The sequence below is a fragment of the Anneissia japonica genome, unplaced genomic scaffold (assembly GCF_011630105.1).
Source record: "Anneissia japonica isolate Jap-2015-1 unplaced genomic scaffold, ASM1163010v1 scaffold3040_len1308831_cov196, whole genome shotgun sequence".
Lineage (NCBI taxonomy): Eukaryota > Metazoa > Echinodermata > Crinoidea > Comatulida > Comatulidae > Anneissia > Anneissia japonica.
In genome coordinates, this window is record NW_022718257.1 from 53,088 (window position 1) to 77,512 (window position 24,425).

The 24,425-nt window shown below is 31.6% G+C and overlaps 2 long non-coding RNA genes across 3 annotated transcripts in view; one reads left to right on the forward strand and one right to left on the reverse strand.

Annotated features, from left to right (window-relative positions):
* The first annotated feature begins 321 nt into the window (after positions 1-321).
* On the forward strand, positions 322-13,163 carry LOC117110484. Of its 2 annotated transcripts, none has more exons than XR_004445703.1 (4): positions 322-488; positions 746-947; positions 12,475-12,533; positions 12,665-13,163. It is a non-coding gene; the product is annotated as an uncharacterized LOC117110484 (long non-coding RNA). The 2 variants fall into 2 exon arrangements; XR_004445702.1 differs by having other exon boundaries at positions 324-488; positions 12,475-12,529.
* Positions 13,164-13,869: 706 nt separating this feature from the next.
* LOC117110485 overlaps positions 13,870-24,425 on the reverse strand; it is an 11,950-nt gene continuing 1,394 nt past the window's right edge. Inside the window, exons 2-4 of the long non-coding RNA XR_004445704.1 lie at positions 24,089-24,194; positions 22,113-22,234; positions 13,870-13,935 (exon numbers count right to left, since the gene is read on the reverse strand). This is a non-coding gene — a long non-coding RNA (uncharacterized LOC117110485). The remainder of the gene's footprint in view (positions 13,936-22,112; positions 22,235-24,088; positions 24,195-24,425) is intronic.

A 24,425-nucleotide genomic window follows, 5' to 3' on the forward strand; every position in this document is an offset into this window, starting at 1 on the left:
CGCTCTGATTTAATTACCATTGTGCACTCTGCTGATGATACTTGCAAATCGTTCAACTGTTTTAATTAAATAATTGTTTATTATACAATAATTGTTATCCATTAGTCGTAAAATTTGCTTTAGTAAAGCAAATTTTACGACCCATGGATAGTTTTTGAATATATAAATATTATTACACTTTATTAAGTTAATTAAATTGATTTAGATATAAAAATAGTAGAATGTATAAATATACAAAGATTTTAAGAACATTAACGGCATTCACTTCCGTGTTCCTGTGGCCATTTTTACCTAATATCCTGAACGTAGTCCACCTGTACGTATGTAGCAGAGCGTGAATTTGAAATTCCAGAGAACCGCGTGGCATGAATTGACGTGACGACGGGAATGATGGACAAGGTGTATTTGAGCACAAATAACACCATATTTTGTTTATGATTATTGACCCAGGGTATATTCGTGATGTACGTATCAACAAAACTACTAAGGTAGGCCTAAGTATTAAAAGAAAACGTGTAACTTGCAATGTTTTGAGGTTTTTAAGTTGCGTTACCCAATGCGGGTCAGTTTCCATGTAGACGTGCATGGTGTAAATTCACTCGGACGGACGCTGGGGTTTTTCGAAAAGAATTTTTAATGTGTTTTTAAGGTATGAATTTTTATCGTATATAGTTGTACGCTTCAGTGTAAAGTAAAATTGACAAAAGCATGTTGGAATAATACATTTTCATATGTTACAATACAGGGATGGTACTTGCTTCAGCGTTCTGGTGACCATTTTCACTTAAATATTCTGGACGCACCACCTGTGTAGACTTTGCCAAAAATGCCAAAAGAACCACGTAAACTAATGGTGGATATGGTCGATAGGATGCATTCTATTAGAAAATTCCATAATTTGCTGTATTATAGGGTATTTCTGTGATGCATATCAACAAACTACAAAGGTAAGTGTCACAATCAAATATTTGTAACTTGAAAGTTTATTTGAAATGCCCGTTACGCCAAACAATACGAGTTAGTTTCTTTGTAGTGTGTGTGTGTTGGTGGGGTCTAAATAAACTCGGGCTAAATTTGCAATTTCGACACGAATTGTTGTGATTATAGAGCACTGCTTTTCAATAATTTCTTTCGTAGGTAGCACTAGATAGAAAATTTACTAACTAATATGTGAGGGCCAGACCAGTGGTGTATCTGGGAGTCTTATGAGGAGATGAGGAGACAATTGGGAAGGGGTGCGGCCCGCGAAGGTTAATGGTGCTTGATGATTGGGTGAGGGGCCAAGCCCGTAGGCAGGATTTTTAAAGGGGATTCTAATTTTTCACAAAGGGCACTTAGATAGAAAATTTAATAACTAATATGTGAGGGCCAGACCAGTTGTGTATCTGGGAGTCTTATGAGGAGACAATTGGGAAGGGGAGCGTCCTGCGAAGGTTAATGGTGCTTGATGATTGGGTGAGGGGCCAAGCCCGTAGGCAGGATTTTTAAAGGGGATTTCACAAAGGGCACAAAGGGTCCTTACCCACCATGTCTAAAATGCTCCTGTCGGGGAGAGCCCCCCCCCCCTGTAGAGCCCACAAATGTAAAAATAACCACAAATGTAAAAAAAAATCGCCCACAAATGTAAAAATCTGTTTAACCATAAATGTAGTAACATTTCACCTACCCCCCATCGGTGAAGAAGCACAATTCGTAGAAAATTATGTATTTTCTACATATAAGTAGACTTTAAAATCGATTAATAAGCCTTTGAAACCCCTAAATTGTCAGGGGCTTCGCCCCCTGGACCAAAAGTTTCGAAACCTTTTAATCGAAGCTCGACCACGCTTACATTGCTTTCGTCAGGGAAATCTGAACCCTCCCGTCCGGCAAGTCCTGGTGCCACCCCTGGGCTATGGGCTTGGGATGCCAGTTTCGGATGGATTTTAAGTACTTGATTGTGATTTTTTGTTTCAAACATTTTTTTCAATGGGGGGGGGGGGTGTGAGATTATATTTTTGTTGTATTTGGTAGGGAACACATTCCCCATAGATATGCCAATTATAATATATGACACTTCTATATGCCCGAAAATTTGTTTAGATACAGACAGTTGATTACCCTTTATTGAAGTGTGTTTTTTTTATGACGGTTAGTCTCATAGACCTAGGCCTTTAATAAAGTACAAAGGCATCGTAATCTATAGAAACACCACACATCGCGATATTCTTATGGGAACTGAGAGACAAGCTTTGATGTCCCGAGATGAGTGTCCTCCTGTTGATTTTTCTTATTCTTAAATGAGGCATATTGTGGGAAAAATTTAAGTTGTAGGAAAAATTGAAATTTAATTATTGGTATTTTCAGATACTTGAGTAGGAGTAACATTCATTCTCGCGCATTGCAATGTTTCAAATCATGATTCCATAAGTTTGACCTTCAGATTGGGGTTTCACTCCCACGCTGCGCAAGAAAATTTATTCCAACCAGGAATAAAAATGGGTACCTGGTGCGGTTGCTTGCTCCTCCGCTGATTACCAGCAGCAACACTTAAAACATGTGGACCCAATGACTAGGGAAAAGAACTCGGCTTTATAAGCCTCAATTAAGAGGCGCATTATAAATGCCCATACCAGTGACAGTACCTGTATAATTTGTTTTACTTGGACTAATTTGTATTTCATATTTTTTAGTTACTTATTGCAGTATTAGATATTTGATATTAGTGATTTTCTTTAATAAGCTATCTTTGTAACTGGACTAAGCGACCAATATTTTTACATTGAGTGTTCAAAATAAGTAAAATGATAAATAAAAATCTATCAATCTTATCTATAAATCATACATTAACATGGTTGGTAAAGTACCTAAAATGATACTTCATCAAAGAAGGTACAATGAAAGCGTTATCACTGAGACATAAAGATAATAATTTATAAAATATATGATTTCTTGTACCTGAATTTAATAGGTCTTAATGTGAAAAGAAATAGCCTACAATTTTACCAATTTGTCACCTTTGGAATTTGGTTTAAAAAAAACAATTTTATCCACCAATAACACTTGTACTACATTTTTCTGATCTTATTTTTTACCTCTGTCTCTTTTTGGTCCTGATCTTTTTTTAAAATCTGTGTTTCGTCATGTCTTTCTCATATTTGCCTCGGATCCTATCTTTATTTCGATGTTTTCGTTGATTAGATTATTTTATAGTATGATTAGCTATCGGTTGATTCCCCATCAATTATAGTCGGGCGGTACTGAACAGGGACTAATTGATTTCCTGCACTCCACAACAGACAGCCTTAATCTACGAAAGCTTAAAGTGGCCAAGATTGGTACAAGACCAGATCGAAATTTGGTTTTGAATATAGGAAATGTGTATTAAGTATATATTAGTATTAATTATTATTGATAATTTAGATTATGTTGTTATCTCAAAATTTAAATTAAAAAATTATCATTCATTCATTAATGCTGCAGGTCCATTTATGAGTTGAGGTTCAGTTCATCCACTGATCTCTTTGATGTGCTTTCTTTTTATTTTCTTCTGCAGTGCCTACTGTTCTCTTTCCTTCCATTTTTCCTTCAATCACATTCTTAAATAATTCATTTTCTCTCAGTACATGACCAGTCTACCTCTTTCTTCTTTGCTCCATCATATTTAGTGCTTCTGTTTTTGTTCATTCTTCTCGATATCTCTACATTCATTATTCTGTCTTCCTACGTCACGCCAAGTATCTTTCTCCAGATCCACATTTCAAATGCTTGCATCTTTTTCATTTCTTCCTTTTTCAATATCGTAAGTTTCAGAAGCATATAAGACTAAGCATTTGATTCTTCTGTATTTTTTCAATTCTATGTTAATTTTTCCCATGAAGATTTACTTCTGTTTGGAAAATGCATCTTTCCCTAAAATAATTCTATACCAGTAGCGTATCTAGGGGAGGGCACGGGGGCGCACACCCCCCCCCCAAAAAAATACTCGCACCCCCCAAAAAGCAATCGCAGTCAAGTTGTTACAAATTGACTAAAATCACCATATTTTGCGAATTAGCGCCCCTCAACTGATCGTCAAGCGCCCCCCCCCGAATTAGCGCCCCTAAACTGATCGTCAAGCGCCCCCCCCCCTTAACTTCACCTTCGCGCACTGTGGTTTGTGACACGTGCTCTAATGGAAACCCACCATAAACTTCTATCAATAAAAGTCACCCGCTAACTCGACAGAAACGCAGTGGAATATTCGTTAGATTAATCAATTTTTCACCGTAAACGATAATGCAAAAATTAACATTTTTGGATTTATAATGGCTACTGCTCAAGGGGTGGAGTTATAAAACTTACTTAACAAAAAAAAAATCAACTTAAATTTGCCTTAAATATAGAAATCCCAGGCCATGTCTTTTAAAATACAAAAATTTGATATTGTATGGTTCAGTTTGGTTTCTATCTTTCTGCAGGCATTTATAAAGTTTTGTTTAATAAGTAGGTAGTAATACTAATAATAGTATGATGATGATGACGATGGTAATTATAATAATATATAATAATAAAAATTGTGCAAAGGCGTAAAGGATTGTGATTTGTTGACCATAATTATTATAGTAGTTAAAGCTTAGTATATTTGGGCCTGAGTATTAAAGTAGATCTCTCTGGTTACCGAAAATCCCTGATAAAATGTCATGAAAGTTGTTAGCTCTTCATTTTGATTATAATATGGTGATGTGATTATGATAAATTTTACTATACAAAAGTATAATTTCCGGCAGTCTGAGGTATTTCCTCAAATTTTCTCACCGCAGCCCCAATCACGGTGGGGCTGAGGTGGTTGTAAAATCACGGCTTCGAAGTATGTAAAGTACTTGCATCAAAAAGCATTGTTTTTAAGCTTTATTTTCTATGGTACATCACACATATCTATGGTTGCCGAAAATCTGTGATAAAAGGTCATGAGAAATTTGTTGGCGCAGTATATAATAATGATGAAAACTAAAAAGTGTCATTTCTGGCTATCTAGGTACTATTTCCTCAAATTTCGCACATCAACCCCAAACATGGTGGGTCTGAGGTGGGTGTTGACTCACGAAATGTCCCCACCCCACACACCTTTCAAAGCAGATCTGCGCCCCTTCCCTGGGTATGACATTCTACTCCATCGAGTCGGCACCTTACTAGTCTTAGTGACTGAGGGTAGGGTGCATGAATTTTGTTTTTAGGGTGTGATCTTGTTTTTCACATGATTATGAGTATTTTGGATAAAGAATGATCAGAGGAGGAAGCAGTAGATTCAAGGTTCCCATCCCACCCACCTAGATTTTTTAATGGACAAAAAGAAAATTTAAGTCTGAGAGTGTAATTTCGGGCCTTCTAGAGGTGCAGCCCCAACAATGGTGGGGCTGAGGTGGTGGGTATACCCCACCCCCCATCTGTAAAGGTCCCTTCTGGGGTCACCTCTCTTTCAAATTCCTAGATCCTCCACTATTGAGTTATTATAATTATTGTTTGGCAATTACTAATATTATTTATGATGCGTCTATAGCAATTTTCACTTTGTCTTCTAAAAACAGTCCTTAAACATTTAGAGTGCACTACCTCCCGGGGGCTTCGCTCACCTGTCCCCATAGGCCATTGACGTTCCCCCAGCCATAGGAAGGGGAACACCCCTAGAGCCTTCTGTATCTCCGTCTATTCCAATTTCTCTCAAACCTCCCATTAGCTTTTGCCAATCCACTCTTATCAAAAGCCGTCTTAACATCAAGAGCAATATTGGTCTCCCAGATCTATATTTCAACACCTTTATGGATACATTTTAAAAACATTTTATTTCGCCGGGGTTGTACATTTGTTGGTGTATTTTTATTCCTTTTTTTTTCTTTTGATCGGCTAATGGTTTGAATAGGCTTTCTGGAATAGGCATTTTAAAAACTAATAATTTACCATCAAAATGTACTAAAAACACAAAAGCTCGCATTATATTAGTTATCGAACACATTTAATCATCAATTAAATTTACAAAGAAAACTAAGACCCAACATCCTAATAATTACTTCTAATAGAAATTGAGATCAATGGTTTTTAGTGGAGAAAATGGCATCCGGTTGAATGCATTTTGTGTCACCTATAGCAATGGAGTGTAGTATCACGTGGTATTGTGATGCAACACTGTAGTACTTTATGCCTTCTTGTAAGAATAACCTTTACTTGTCGTCCAACATTAGTTAATTCTTCTGCTGAGATAAACGCCAGCATAAATGGTAACTAGGCTTTTCAACCACAGATAGCCTACATACTGATAACCTGAATATTATGTCTTCTTTTATGGAAATTATACGGTTCTTATTTGTGAACATAAACAATACCCAAAATAATAAACAATAAACAATACCCAGTTTGTCGTTGAAGGTTGGACAATCAAAGTTTCCTGATCTTACTTTTTATTATCGCAGGAGGTGTTTTCCCAAACCCTGGACCAATCAGAAACCCTTGTTCAATATATGCAGAAAAGTGATCACGAAAACGCATACTGTAGGGCAATGCAATGCTCTGAATGTAATTTAAAATACCATATCAAGTGCGGAAAGAAAACAGAAGAAAGTTTAAATGTAAACGAATGTGTAGGTCTAGATAATATTCCCTCAAGATTTCTACGAGACGGTGCAACACTCTTAGCTGAACTGATAACTCGTATATTAACCTTTCGTTTGAGAATAATTGTGTTCCCCATGATCTTAAATAGCTATAAGTTACACCTCTGTTTAAGAAAAGTAGTAGAACTAGTGTTAAAAATTATCGGCCGATTAGTATTCTGCCATTGATCTCAAAGATTCTTGAAAAATCTGTAGCAATACAAGTTGAAAACTATCTTTCCAAAAATAAATTACTGTATGCCTTTCAATCCGGTTTTAGGCAAGCCCATTTAACTGACAGTAACCTTATAAATCTCATTGACATTTTAAAAACCAATAAGTCAAAAGGCCTGCTCACTGGTACCTTTGAAAACTTTTGACACCATCAACCATGTGATTTTGCTTAGCAAGCTAAAATGCATGTGAATTTATTATTTAACACATATATAATTATATGTAAATAATTGCGTTAACGTTTTCATTATTTATATATAATTAATTCACTAATTTCATTATATATAAATAATGAAAGGGTAACCAAACATTTATATATAATAAGGTTACTGGTTTCATTATATATAAATAAAGGGTAACACATCATTAGGCCTATATAAATAATAAAAGGTAATTTACAATTATTTATAAATAATAAATTCACTGATTCCATTATATATAAATAATGAAAGGTAACAAATCATTATATATAAATAATGAAAAGTAACTTATAATTATTTATATATAATAAGTTCACTGATTTCATTATATATAAATAACGAAATGACTTAAAAATTCATTATATATAAATAACTGCTTTTACATTTCATTATATATAAATAATAGCTGTCGCAAAACCATTATATGTATATAATGATTAGACTTCAAACTCATTATATGTATATAATGCACACGTGTTATCGAGTCAAGGTCATTATATCTAAATAATGGTTTTTTACTGCAAATTATATATAAATAACCATTGAGGCAGAGTGCCATTATATATAAATAATGACATCGTAGGAAGCCATGGTTTATAAATAATTCGTTATGCAAATTACGAAGTAATAAATATTCACAGTGCTCTTTAAGTTACAATTAGGGCCTATTGTGTGTGGTCTACAGGTTGCAGACCATCACCTATTGAAAATGACACAGCAAGGGATACATCAGATTATTGAATCCAGTGGTGGCGCCAGAAGCCCCACCCCCACTCCCCGTCGTGGAAGACGAGTAGATTTTGTCGTGGAATAAACGAATAAAAAAAAAAATTACATGTCATGTTCAGCGCTTCGTATCTGCAAAGAAAGGCGCTTTACAAATGTTCTCATTGGATTGGATGTTCGTTTAGCCAACATATTGTTTTCATTGAACTATTTTTGTCAACTTTTCATCACAATAATAATAATAATAATAATAATAATAATAATAATAATGATAATGATAATGATAATGATAATAAAAATAATAATAATAATAATAATAATAATAATAATAATAATAATAATAATAATAATAATACTACATCGCGATAGGGGAAGCAGCCTCGACCTTGACAGCGTGGTTGTTAGATTTCGTGCAAAAAAAATTGCATACTCTTTGTTTCTTGTTTTATTCAAAATGGTTTGGTTTTGGAAGCTCATTTCGACATTAAAAAACATAGCCTACATGAAGTCATATATAGTAGCTCGATGCCTATCAAATAAGTAATAAAAAATTGCCATAATCCGTCAAATATCCGTGGCTTGTAGGGGGTATAGCTCGCTGGACCGTAGGCGCCCCCCCCCGTCCCAGGCTCGATTTGCTCCACTAGCCCACACCCCCGTCGGGGCCTTCAGCCCCTCGGTCGGCTCCATCACTGATTGAATCTGCTGTGCTGCAAATCTAAAATCTATTAAGAGAACCCCAAAGTGAACCCCAGTATTATGCCTATCACCAGCGGCTGATCCGGATATTTCCCCGGACATTGCCCCGTACACGACATACTCAAATCGAGATTTCTGAGGGCCGCGGCGTTCACTTTGGGGTTCTCCTTATTGATTTGAGATTTGCAGTACAGCAGATTCAATAATCTACTGTATCCCTTGCTGTGCCATTTTCCAAGCATTATACACATATAATGGTTTTGCGACAACTATTATTTATATATAATGAAATGTAAAAGCAGCTATTTATATATAATGAATTTGAAGTCAATTCGTTATTTATATATAATGAAATCAGTGTACTTATATATAAATAATTGTAAGTTACTTTTCATTATTTATATATCATGATTTGTTACCTTTTCATTATTTATATATAATGGAATCAGTGAACTTATTAGCCTATATATAAATAATTGTAAGTTACTTTTCATTATTTATATATAATGTGTTACCCTTTCCTTAATTATATATAATGAAACCAGTAACCTTATTATATATAAATAATGTTTGGTTACCCTTTCATTATTTATATATAATGAAATCAGTAAACTAATGATATATAAATATTGAAAACGTTAACGCAATTATTTACATATAATCTTTTATATGTAAATGCATTAGATATAATGCTGCTGCTTGTTTTTTTCCATTCTTGGTCTGCCTGTTTTTGAAGGCTTAATTTATCAATTATATATTTATTTATTTATATTTATTTATTTTCTATTTGTTTATTTATTTACTTTATTCATTCATTTTTTTATATTTATTTAACTAATTATAAATTTAAAAATAAAAAAAAATATTCTGATTAATATAGGCTCATAAGATATAATATAATTTAATTTTTTATAATTCATGATCCTTTTTCGTCGTCTTGAGACGATTTTATTGTGGAAGGCGCACTACAAATATCCCACCATTACCATTACCATTAAATAATAGGTGATCTATTCAATTATATGTTAAATAATGAATTATATAAATAATTGTGTTAAATAATAAATTTACACTTGGCGCTTCATAGATTTAAGTGTACGGCGTACGCAGGTTGTGTGAATGGTACTGCTCTGAACCAGAGAGTCATCCATGATGTACCTCAAGATAGCATATTTTGGGCCCTATTATTCTTCTTTATTTTATTTGAATGATATTGCTTCATGTATAATTGATTCAGATGTTAATTATTGTCATATGCTGACGATGCTTCAATTCTATATTCCCATCGCGATGCCAACAAAATTGCTAAAAAACTAAGGAAATGTCCTTGCCAAGTGCCGAGACTGGTTAACCGAAAACAAATTATCTTTATACATCTTGGCAAAACAGAAAGTATTATCTTTGGAAGCAGAGCGAAGCTTAACAAAGATTTAACGGTGGAAATGGGTCATAGAATAAAAAACACCACAAAGGTTAAATACTTGGGTATAGATTTAGACCAATATGTCATGTGATATAATTGCAAAGTGTTTTCAGTAAAGTTAAGATGATCAGGTTAAGATTTTTACACAGACAAAGTCCGCGCTTGACTAAAAAATGTCGTAAACTGTTAGAACTGCTTTAATACAATGTATGTTTGACTATTCGGCATCAGCACGGTATGGTGGTGTTAATAAGACTCTTAAACATAAATTGCAAATAGCCTAAAATAAGATGGCACCCTTTATATTGAATGTAGGGCTGAGATTTCACATCCTCGCTAAAGAACTTTCTGATCTCGGATAACTTAACGTCGGCCTTAGAAACATGTTTTTAAGATTGAATCATGTTCTTAAATTGTTTACAATATGGTAATACTAATTCTTTTATGAAGGATAATTTTCTACAAATAGCGGACCTTTACAATAATAACAATATGATTAAACAGTTCAATTTTGTCACCCCTAAGGGCTACCAGAGTTAACAATTCGACTTTTTTTATTTCTTGGAGGCCGTGATTGGAACTATCTTCCCAATTCACTTAAATCCATTCAAAGTAACGCAACTTAGAGAATATTTAAATAATGAAAAACTTAGAAATTAGCAAATCAGTGTTTTATTATCATGTTTCTTGTTTTAGTTGTTGCCTTTCTGTTTGTTAATGGTCTGGACCCCATTAGAAACCAGCTTGCTGTAATGCAGAATTTTAATGGTTATCCTGATATTTCATGCTTTTTATAATAATTATTGTACTTGTATTTTATTATAATTGTTCTATGTGTGAAATATCAAATAAAGTCAATCAATCCATCTTTGTTTTCCACTGGGTCTGTCTTCATAATTTTTTATTTCTTTAATTTTTGCATATAGCAGATCCATTCCCCCTGCATTTTTGAAGTGTTCTGTGCACTGCATGGTTGTGTTCATACCACTTTCCTTTGCCTTTTCTGTTTCTCCTCTTAATTCATTATGTAACTGTTTTGCATTCATTCTGCCTACTTCTATCTGTATTTTTCCATTTCTTTCTCTCTTCCATTTTTTCAATCATTATTGCTCTTACCCATGTTATTAAGAATTTATACAAAGTTAGTAAATCAATAGAAAAAGAAGAAACAGACTGAAGGAAGAATAGGAAAGATACTCGGAGCGGCTCAAATTGGTATAAAATATTTCATAACAATGAACATCACTTATTATGTTTTACCATGGTGATTATTATGGTAAACTGGAGAAACAACACTGTTGCTTATCTGCTGATAAAGCAATTACTACAAAGAGATCAGACGCGATATCACAGACTATTGATGTTCGATCATTCCGACCGCCGATCATGCGCAGAACTAGTTTTTTGTGGGCGTCAACAGAACCTGGCTATTGGGGAAAAGACAGACAAAACTGTAGATCTTTTTACAGCATGCGCTGTATCTCAGTTTAAGCATTTCTTAGTAACGAAAACATTGGTATCAAGCGCAATTTACTGTTGAAAAAGTTATTGCAAACCGCATTTAAATCAGATTATTCAGTCAATTTCTATGTACGATCAAAGTATGTTTTATTGTTTCTAGAGAATATCCTTTGTTAAAAAACGATATTTATTGGGTTTCCTTTTCGTTCTCACAAATGGGACCTATCTTGTTCGACAGAATAGATATTGTTTTACATTAATATGTCGATGTGAACTGTGCCTAATTATGCCTATTTTTGTTATTTTCCTTCAAAATAGCATTAATTATGCTGATTTGCTGTAAATGATGTCACTAAATTTAATAATTTAATAACGACGGCGGACTATACTAGGCCTACCAGGTAAGGGGTAGTCCTAGCTCACTCGTACTAGTAGTAGTAGGCCCCTAATGATGGGATGGGGGTAAAGGAGAGAGGGTTGGTGTATTCTTTTATTATGAAGTTTAGTTATGTATGTCGATAGCTACCCCGGCCAGGCCTAATAAAATGATAATTTTAACTTTTTCATGTACATATGGAATGGTATATTATTTTTAAATCCAGTATTAATATAATCACCACAAACAAGCCTAATAAAATGATGATTTTAAATTCTTCATGTACTTTACATATGGAAGTGTATATCATTTTTTAATCCAGTATTAATATAATTATTTAATTCTTCGTTTGAAATAATAGAAACATTGGTATGCTGATTTGTGTTTCAGAGGTTCATCGTAGTGGTAACTATACAAATGCTCTTAGAAAGCAGAGCAACCAACACTATACTGTCTGATGATGAGCCGAAAGAAACTTCATGCAACGATCGAGGCAAATACAGTTTGGAACAGAATGCAAAAGTTTTGTTTCAAATATAGACTGAATGAAAAAAAAAAAGAATTTCAAAAAATTTATATATTTGGTCTCTTCAATTAATTTATTCGGCCACTATTAAATTTGCTTTCTTATTTTCTCCTTTTGGTTTTTTGTATTCTTTCCTTATGTACCATCCTGGTCTCATTGCATTCCTCTTTAAATTTAAAACCATATATAATTCATACAGTGATCTGTAATTTGTTTGTTTGCAGATGACAGAGACAAATTTCTACTGCAAGATGTATGTATCAAAGAATCAATGGCACTGTAAGTAAGTGAAATATAATAAAGTTACATTATGAAATTATAATTATTAGTCTGATCTTGTTCCTTCAACTTAAAAAATGATTTCTCTTAATTTTCTGTTTCTAATTATCCTTCATTATATTTTATTTTTGGCAGATGCAGAAAAGGAAAGTTCGCTGAAATTAATAGTTGGAACATCTTGAGTTGGAAAGAGTAATCCCGGTGAAAGAACAAAAATAATTATTGTATCAAGTCACTGGATTAAGACAACTTGCATCATTCTGATATATTGATGATATTGTACAGAAGATATGATCGAATTACGATAAGATGACGAGGCAGAACTATTATAATTCATTTTATAAAACATTTTAACTTTTAGTTAATTTAATTGATCACGCCTAATAGTTTGCAAGACAATTAAGAGAAGATATACTGGAGTTTAGTTGAACATCTTGCTGAATATTGAGACGGAATGGCAGTGAAAGAAAATATTACAGCGATAAGTTATTGCAGCATCAAGACAGCTTGCATCATTGTAAAATATTGAACTACAATTGATTTTTTCATATATTTTATGTACATTTAATATAAATTCATATTATATTATGATTTTGATTGTAAAGTTTTTATAATAAAAAATATAAGCAATGTGTTGATGTGTTTCTTTGCTGGTTGTGTCTGAAGACTGGATAAGCAGGCAAGACGAAAGAATTAAGCGCCCTCTAAAAGAAAAAGGACTAAGTTTTCCATATTCCTTCAATTTGTATTTAAGTGGTGCTGAAAAATGCCCTCTAATACAAAAAAAAAATTTCCAGGGTCTCTAATTTGTTTAAAGGGGTGCCCTGTGGTGCTGGAAAGCGCCCTCTATAGCCATTTTATTTCTATGTTTTTCGGGGTCTCTAATTGTCAATTTCTACAAGAATCGTAAAATGTGCCCTCTAATAGCCAGTTTTTCAGTGCCCCCCTGAAAAACTGACTCTAGAGGGTGCTTTTCTCTACTTTTGACAATTAAGAGACCCTAAAGAATTTAGGGTAAAAAGGCTATTTGAGGGCGCTTTTCTTCACTATTTTTACCAGAACTCCACAGACTAAAGTGGCCAAAAAACTTAGTCATATTTTGGGCCTTTTTCTATTAGAGGGCGCTTTTTTTTTTACTACCTGCCTATTGATGCTCCAAAAAGAAAAGAAGAAAAACGACTGAACATGAAGAATATTGCCAATATACAATGAATATTTATTTGGTAACAACTTTAAATACAATGAAGAGTATTTCCAATATTATTAAATGAATATTTATTTTAAATACCAAAATCGTACAATTATATAGAAAGCCAATCAGTTTCTGAAATAAAACAAGAAAGCAACATAGCCATGGAGCTGAGCAGGATGAGAACGTTGGTTTGCCAAGATCTTCAGAATTTTCACTGAAATAATAAAGTAAAAGTATTTTTGAAAAGGAATATATTTATAAGTCTGTTGCAGAGCAACAATAAAACACAAACGTCAATAAAAAGGAATACAGCAATTTAATAAGTCCATCGCAAAAAGCTGCATGAAATTAAGCAATTTGGCTACCTCCCCTCTTGACGCCACTGAATATATTCAGTAATGAGATTGATCTTCAGAATTTTCACTGAAATAATAAAGTGCAAGTATTTTTGAAAAGGAATACATTATAAGTCCATTGCAAAAAGAAAATGTTGAAAATTATTTGTCATTTGATAGATGACATTTAATGTAATTAATTTAAATTTGAAACTGAAATAGGTTACCAAATAAATATAAATGGTATCTAATACATAACAAAACTGATAAAAATATTACTGTATATATAAAAGTTTTCATTGGTAGAGGGAAATGTTTTTTAAAAATCTTATTTTAACGTAAATTATTGTTACGGATTAATTATGATCAGTTACACACTAATATTTTATTCATGTCTTGAATTAGGATTAATATAATTATTGTGATTAATATTTTTGATTGCCTAAATGAAGTGTTAAAATTACAACAGACCCTATCCCAGATGGTAGGTTCAGACCCTGGCATAGAAGTGGAGTTAAGATGCTTGCTTTCCAAAAAAGATGCTAAAAAATTAGAAGCCCATTTGAATTGACTCGTCTATGGATATATACCAGAATACACCAAAAAAAAAAGTGGGCAAAATTTTTATGGGATCAAAAGTCATTGACCCCAGCCTAAAATAATAATGCATGTACCATATATGGTTGATCTTGCACAGCACTATACAAACAATAAGAAAATAAAATAAAAAAACCCTCATAATGAATTCATGACCTTGAAAAAGGAGGTCCAAATGTCAAAAAATTGTTTTACTCACTAAAATGGCATAAATCATTTCGAAAATTAACTTATTGTATACATACTAGGATACACCAAAACAAACTTAGGGGGAAGGGGAAATTACTATTTTGGGGCTAGAAATATGTATCTTTGAACACTAATGATATATGGTTGATTTTGGTGTCAAAATTTTTATCACTAAAATGGCATATCATTATTTTTAAACTCATCTTTTTCAAAGCTGGAGTCAACAGTTGAGCGTAGTACAGCTTAAAACTTATATCGATCAAAAAAATTATCATAGTTGCCAAACTGAGAGATTTGAAATGCGTGACTACACCAGTTGGCCAGGAGGGAGGGTGGGGCCACCGGGGTCCAGAGACAGAGCCCTGGTGGGAGTCTAGGGGGCAAAGGTCCCTGGCGCTCCATCGATCTGAGCATTTAAATTTTAAGCTGTTGTAAATCAATTTCAGGAAGTTTTTGTTGAAAATACCGGGTACAGTAAATTTTTAAAAAAATGTTTTAATAAAGCCACATAGAATTTGAGTTTCAATGTATATATAGACCTAATTTGAGCACCCGAATTATGTACACAAACCATTTCATTACTTAAACAAACAAAAAATGAATAGGCATACTGATCAATTTTAGCAACGCGTTTAGTGAACAATTAAGTATCCACGTAGGGGCCTAATACTGTCAAATCAAGTTACTGTATGACTGTTTTTATATTTTTAATACAACCAATTTCTTCTAATTTTAAATTAGATTTTCCCCTGAATTTGTGATAATTCGTTATCACACATAGACCTGTGCTAAATGTGCATGTGTCTGCAAAATGCGTTTCAACCAAAATCGTTTTAAAATATGGGACCTACACGCAAGATGAGAGACAGTTGGTAACTATGAATTATAAAGCTGTACTATCAGTCATGAAGTAAAAAAAAAATTATTTCACATTTGAATTGCTTAATTTGTATATTTAAGCAAGTTTTAACTTCAGACTAAAAATTTGATTAATTTGAAGGAGAAAAAAATAATAAAATATATAATAACTTTCCTGTTCATTTACATAGATCCTTAAATTGGCTTATAATCAATTCAAGGATTTTTGTGTTAAAATTTATTAAAACTACTTTTTTTATCTGTTTCTCGTCGAAAGCTAATAATTTATTTGATCATTTTTATGAACTATTCACAATTTTATTTAAATTTTTGAGGTATTTTCCTGTCTTGACTGATGATAGTACATCTTTAACAAATAAGTATCTAAATTAGTCGGTTGACACCCCTGATTTGGAGATCTGTCCTGCAGTGGTCTCGACCACCCTATAGTCAATCTCAGATAGGCTTATCTTCATATGACTTTATATATGAAATTGACTGTACAAATAAAAATTTTAAATCAATGCAAAATGAAATGTTTAAATTATTAAATAATACAATTATTAATAGCCCTAAACTAATTGAAGAAATTGACACTATAATAAAGATTTGTTTATAATCAAATTTATACATTTCTATCACATAATAATAATATAACCGAATGCCAATCTGGTTTTAGAAATTCTTATTCTACTAACATGGCACTTATTGATGTTTCCGAACATTCTTAATAGTCTTAACAACGGTATATAGTCACTGCCACTATTTCCTTTGATTTAAAAAGGCTTTTGACACTGTTAACCATAAACTGTTAATAAACAAACTTGAAAAATATGGGATCAGAGGTTGAATACTAAATTGGTTTTCACCTTATCTTTCAGGAAGATCTCAGATTGTAAAAATATATTCAAAATGTTCAGATCCTACAAATATTACTATTGGTGTGCCCCAAGGATCAATTCTTGGGCCACTTCTATTTATTATATATGTAAATTCTTCACCTGAAATTATTACTCCAGATTCAAAGTGTGCAATATTTGCTAATGATACTAATATTCTTTGTTCTGCCTCTATTTCTACCGAATTACAAACTATCATTGATAAAAATGTTACTAATATTTCAAAATATTAATGTTAGTTAATGTTAAAAAAACCAAATTTATGTTGTTTGGTTCTAAATGCTATCTTCAAAATTTTCTAAATATTTCTTTGTCAATAGTTTGGTTGATAGAGTTGATAGTTTTAAGTATTTAGACATTACTTTTGATATTTTTTTCACCTGGAACATGCATATTAAAAATATGTGTTCAAAGATTTCCCAACGTATTGGAATTATTCGTAGATTAAGAAATTTAATTCCTAATTTTTCACTCAAACTCTTAGCTAATGCCATAGTACTGCCACTTTTTGATTATTGTAGTTCTGTATGGTCAAATTGTACAGTAGCCCATCTCAACTCATTCCAAGTATTATTAAATAGACTTGCCAGAATTATTTTTAATGCTGACACCTGTTAACAATCTTATGAAATCTCTAAATTGGAAGTATGTACTGTAAATCAACGATGGGAAGAGAATATACTTATTATGACCTTTAAATGTTTAACAGGCACAGTCCCTGAGTACTTAAATAGTTTTTATGAGCAAATGGACAATTATGACAAATGGAACAATGAATTTGGGAAAAAATATTCAGATACCACTTGGTTAAATCTGTGAATAATCTTCCCCCTAATACTTTTTATGAGCAAATGGACAATTATGACAGTCTCACCAAAAGAACCAAAATTAGTTTCAACTAAATGGAACAATGAATTTGGGAAAAAAATATTCAGATACCGCTTGGTTAAAACTGTGGAATAATCTTCCCCCTAATACTCGCAGTTCAATAAATTCCTTAACTTTGCATTCCTTCAAAAAATTGATTTAATAATACATTTTCATTTTGCTTTTTGTGTATACCAAATTTTCTTTTGTTTTTGTATATAATTTCTTAACTTTTATTTCTTATTTTAATGTTTTAACTATTAACTGGACCTTAAGGAAGAACAATGTATAAGTTTATTAAGTATCCAGAATAAAGAAAGATTTCTATCTATTTATCTATCTATCAAATGGCTAGGTACTTCTGAAATTAAAATACAAACTATGGATATCCTACCCAAACCGCATAAACTGAAAAACAAACCCTCACCTAAAACTGAAAGTGAGCTTAAAGGTAGGCCTATAATCAGAGCTTATAGCTGAATCACTACTCCTTTATCCAAAATTCCAGGTAGGCATATTAATGATTTAATCTCCAAAATAAGACTCATCTACGAACAATCTCATATCTTTTTTCCTATCAATAATTCTAATGGTTTCATTAACAGAATTCAGCAGTTAATATTTAAACCCACTGATACACAATTTTTTATTTCATGGGATTTAGAAAAATTATATACTAAAATCTTACAATAACTGATACTGCTAATTCTATAGTTACAGCTTATAGCTGAATCATTACTCCTTTATCCAAAATTCCAGGTAGGCATATTAATGATTTAATCTCCAAAATAAGACTCATTACGAACAATCTAATATCATTTTTCCTATCAATAATTCTAATGGTTTCATTAATAGAATTTGGCAGTTAATATTTAAATCCACTGATACACAATTTTTTATTTCATGGGATTTAGAAAATTTATATACTAAAATCTTACAATATAACTGATACTTCTAATTCTATAATTTATAGCTGAATCATTACTCCTTTATCCAAAATTCTGGGTACGCATACTAATGATTTAATCTCTAAAATAAGACTCATCTACGAACAATCTCATATCATTTTTCCTATCAATAATTCTAATGGTTTCATTAACAGAATTTGGCAGTTAATATTTAAACCCACTGATACACAATTTTTTATTTCATGGGATTTTAAAAATTTATCTACTAAAATCTTACAATATCTGATACTTCTAATTCTATTTCACAAGCCTGTAAATTACTACAAATTAATGGGGAATTAGAAGCTTATCTACTGAATTAAATTTATTAATTAATAATCATGCATATATTAATGTAGAAAATCAAACATTTAAACAAGTTCAAGGGATTCAAATTGGATCGTATCATAGCGCACAGATCGCTAACTTGACTTTGTTACTTAGAGAATTTGAGTTTCTTAAAAATTTATACAAATCCTTTGAACTTAATTCTAATTTTCTATTCACAAGATATTTAGACGATGATGCACTAACTATAATCAATCCTATTATCAAATCTTCTAAGCTGATACAATCCATTATTAATATTTATCCCCATAATATACCACTAAACTATACTTTCAACCCCACAAATATGATATATTTAGACACTCACATATCCATAAACTATTCAACTTTAACTAATTACAAAATACATGACAATATTTATCAGAAACCACTCCAAAAATATACGTACATACATAAAAGCTCGAACCACGGTCCTTCGACATTCAAAGGAATAATTAAAACTGAATGTAACCATTGTAATAGACTTTTCTGCAACACCAAAGAATACTCCCATATAACAAGATTGTTTAAGCTTCGACTTAAAATTAAACTCTACTATACTGTTATATACACTGTTGAACTTCTTTATGGTAAGATATATTTATTTTTCATTTAACTTTTATTTTTATAATTACTGTACTAACTTCATAAACTTCACTAACAAACCTTTTTCACATAAATTAATTTCGGAAATTACGTAAGGTCAAGTGTTCGATGTCAAATGTATGAAACGTGTAGGCTGCCGGCACCTTGACCTCTGACGATTAGTGCCAACAAATTTTCACAAAAACGTGATGCAATGACAAAATAATTATTATTTATTTTCAATAAATATTTCAGCCACTTATTGACGCAGTTAGTTTGATCTGATCTGATCGAAAAACTATTAAGAGAAATATTTAATTTTTTACTGACAACTATCAAAATTTATCAACTAAAGAATACATGAACTCCCATAAAAAAATTATTTAATACTGTAATTATGAAAGAGAAAAAAATATTAATATCTAAACATTTTTAAGTTCGAGCCAAGCTCTTTTTTAAAGATCCATGCTGTCAATTTTTTTAAACTAAAATGTTGGGGCACCTCGTACCGGAGGACCTGACACTCCGTCCCCTCCCCCGTCAGCGCCTGACCGTGACGCCACTGGACTGAAGATGCTCACATGTAGTGTTGCTCCAGATAGACTTCTTAAAGGAATTTGCATTTTAACACAAAAATCCTTAAAATTAATTTGATTACTAGCCAATTTAAGGATATATGCAAATAAATACAGGAAAGTTATTACTTAGCTTTCCGAAAATTGAGGGAGAATTTTTTTTTTTTTCATTCAATTTTTTAATTCGAAGTTAATAACTTGCTTAAATATACAAATTAACAATTCAAATATGAAATTAGTTTTTTCATATATTTTTTACTTTATGCCCTGATAATACAGCTTTGACAATTTGTTTTCAACCTTTTTAAGCTGGTGGCCAGTTCGAATCTGTTGAAACCAGCGGCAGGCCAACATAATGGTGTACTTCCACATTTTACAGCCCCTCCTTCCTAATACATGCCTATTATAATATAGCCTTTGTTTTTCAACATTAACTTGTAAAAATGAGGGAACGCAGTAGCATATAAGAGTGGAGGATGAAAACAAAAACCTTGCATCTCAAGGAGTTCCAAAAATCCACACAGGTACTAAGTACGCCAGAAATTCCAAGTTGAATATACCTGTACCACGAAAATGACCACAATTACATCACCCCCACCATAGTTGGGGCTGAGGAGAGCAACTTTTAACAACAGACACCTCTAGATACCCAGAAACGGCACTCTCATACTGTAAAAAGCATTTTTTTAAACAGAATGACATACCCCTGAGCGTGCTCCCTGGATGCACCATGCACCGCCAATAGTTAGAAAATGCACCATATCAGTGCCTTGCCTTATCTTAATCAGTCTCCCTCTGCCCATGTCAATACTTTGAGCCACTGATACAGCGAGCTACACTAAGAAAAAGCTAGACTGAGATACCAGAGTAGGTGGTCATGTTTCTATTAACAAAATAACTTTCTACATTGAAAATCGTGGGCCAGAAAAATGATTTATTGTCTATGTAGCAAATGTTATACAGGCCAAATTTTTGGTTGATCTATAGTTAAGTCAGTTTCTGAGCTGTAATTTTCTAATCAATATACCTATCTATACTCTACGTTCAACTGATCAGTCCGGCTTTAAAAAAGTTTAAAAAGAAATTATATATGCCATTTTAGTGCTAACAATTTTTAACATTTTGACTTTGACCTCATTTTTTTTTCGAGGTAATGAATTGATTATGAGGGTCCTTTTATATTATTTTCTTGGTTTTTGTATTATTCCTGATATATATTATTTTAGTTTTTTAGGCTGGGTCAATGACCTTTAACTCCAAAAAAGGTAATTTCTCCAACCTCCCCATTCCCCTAACTTACGCCATTTCAGTAAAACAATTGTTGACATTTTGACCTAATTTTTCAATGTTATTAATTGATTATGAGGGGTTTTTTTAAATTTTATTTTCTTATTGTTTGTATAATTCTGTGCATTTTGACATCAACATCAACCATATACCATAGAGTGTTCCTGTGATACATGTATTTTAATACATATATCACGGGAACACTCTATGGTATATGGTATATTAAAATATTTTAGGCCAGGGTAAATGACCTTTGACCCCTCAATAAAATGTTCCCCACCCCCTAGCCAACGTAACTTTTTTTAGAGTATCCTGGTGTATATATCCCAAAACAAATCAGTTGAAATCAGCTTCTTTCTAATTTGTTGACAGATTGGCACTAATTTTGATTAAAACTCTTTTTATACAAATATTTATATTATTCAAATTATACAATTTACTACTTAATATTCTTACAAGGTGTTTTTTATTATAAAATAAATAGGTATATATATCAAATATTTATTTCTAACTTATTATTTTATCAGAATATGTTTTTCTTACAAAATTATAATAGTCATTTGGAATTTAATACTTTAGAAAATCACTTTATATAGTTTTGTTCATTGTTTTGTCATATTAATGACATAACTAAAATAATTTTATTATTTTGATCTCTCCAACTGTATTACCCTGTAAAAAATATTAATTTTCAATTAAAACCTTATTTTATGAAAACTTTTAAAATTTATTTTAATGTATTTTAAATTAATCAATACTTTAATATATTTTATATTAATTAATAATTAGTATTTTTAATTTAACAAAATATGACAGTTTTTGTGTTGTAATATTGAAATTAAAATGTTTATTCTTAGTGCTGAACCAGGTCAAACGTTATCCCACAAAGCATTTTACAATGGACATGAAATTCATAATGACTCACCATTCAGCAAAAACGGGCACAAAACGAGAAAGCAACATTATAGCCACTGGTCCCCTGGTCTACTGGTTTGCTGAGATCTTCAGAAGTGTATTTTCCAATGGTTAGATTTTTCACAATTTTGACTGAAATAAAATACATTCATTTAAAAGAAAAACACCAGAATTAAAAGGAATGCAACATTAATATTTAAATGTTTATTAATTTTGATTACAAACATTAAATATAAATTGTAATTCTAGAATAATAATTGTCTATAGCCAATAAAAACATTATTTTATGACTATACTTATTATCACTTCTTAAATTTCAAAAATATGTCAAATAATGAAATTTTAATGTTAATCATTAATGTAATTATTTTAAGAACAAGAATTATATAAATGTAATTTATATTAATAAATATTTATACAAACATAATAACATAATGCAAAATTCTGAATAGTATTGCTTGTATATTATCTCCTTACATTTTAGATGTATCGACAGTGTAATTAAAATATTTGGTGTGGCCAGCCATACCATGGACTTTTTTCTTGCCCATATTCCCGACTGTAAAATAAGGCCTGCCTGGGTTTTTCATTTTATTTTCTTATTGTTTGTTTAATTTTGTGCATTTTGACACTAAGATCAACCATTTACCCCCTTTCCGCAACCTTTTTAGCCCACAACCCAAATTATCATATCAAGCCAATATATCACGTCCGTCGATTTATACGCGGGAGGGATAGCGGGTATAGCTACTATCTTGGCCGCAGTCTCTGAGCACCCATTTGTCTGTTGGCAGGGCAAATGTGAAACCTGCTCCTTTGTTCACGTCACCTAGGTAGAGGTCTGGGATTTGCTAGAGTAGAGGCGGATGGTTGACTTTAAGAGACCGTGCACTGCTTGCCACCAAACCTTATTACTGCTATATTTATTATTATCATTTTTTATTATATCCTTTTTAGTTGTTATTAAGCGCATAGAGGCAGTCCTTGCCATATACGCTATATAAATAGCAATTTGTTATTATTATTATTATATCAGAGGAACCACCCACTTGATTCTTTTGGCAGTCAATTAAAAGATACTATCACCCACAACATCAATTTAAGAGGCCTAAGAATGGCAACATAACTTTTAATTATTTATTTAACCAAAACACACAAGTTATCAAATTTTTTAATAAGTTCAAGATTCTTTTAAAATTAATGATTTACAAACATTTTATTATAAATTCCTTTACTTGCTGCCAGATAGTTATGGGTTACGCGAAGACATAAACACATTAAATTGAAAAATGTTTTCTTTGTTTTCATTGAAATTAACAAAACTAACACTTTCAAGTTGTCATACCTGAAGTACAAATGTTCTGATAGTATATCAGGGTAAATGACCTTTGACCCCTCATTTAAAATGTTCCCCAACCCCAAGCCCACCTAATTTTTTTGGTGTATATATCCCTACACAAATCAGTTCTTTCTAATTTGTTCACAGATTGGCCATAAATGAAATAATTTTATTATTTTGATCTCTCCAACCTAATTTCAGTTAAAACGCTCTTTATACAAATATTTATATTATTCAAATTATATTCTTATTATTTTATCAGAATGTTTTTCTTACAAAATTATAATGGTCATTTGGAAATTATTACTTTAGAAAATCACTTTACATATTTTTGTTCATTGTTTTGTCATATTAATGACTGTAATAAACTGTTAAAGGCATTAATTTTTAAATAAAACCTTATCTTATAAAAACTTTTAAAATTTATTTTAATGTATTTTATATTAATTAATTTTTTAATGTATTTTAAATTAATTAATATTTTAATGTATTTTAAATTTAATTAATAATTAATATTTTTAATCAGGGAATATGACAGTTTTTGTGTTGTAATATTGAAATTAAAATGTTTATTCTTAGTGCTGAACCAGGTCAAACGTTATCCCACAAAGCATTTTACAATGGACATGAAATTCATAATGACTCACCATTCAGCAAAAACTGGCACAAAATGAGAAAGCAACATTATAGCCACTGGTTTGCTGAGATCTTCAGATGCGCATTTCCCAATGGTTAGATTTTACAGAATTTTTACTGAAATAAAATACATACATTCATTAAAAAAAAAACCCCAGAAATAGAAGGAATACAACATTGATATTTAAATGTTTATTAATTTTGATTACAAACATTAAATGTAAATTGTAATTCTATAATAGTAATTGTCTATAACCAATAAAAATATTATTTTTTACTATACTTATTATCACTTCTTAAATTTCAACATTAGCGCACAACCACCACAGTCTGTAGAGGTACACATCT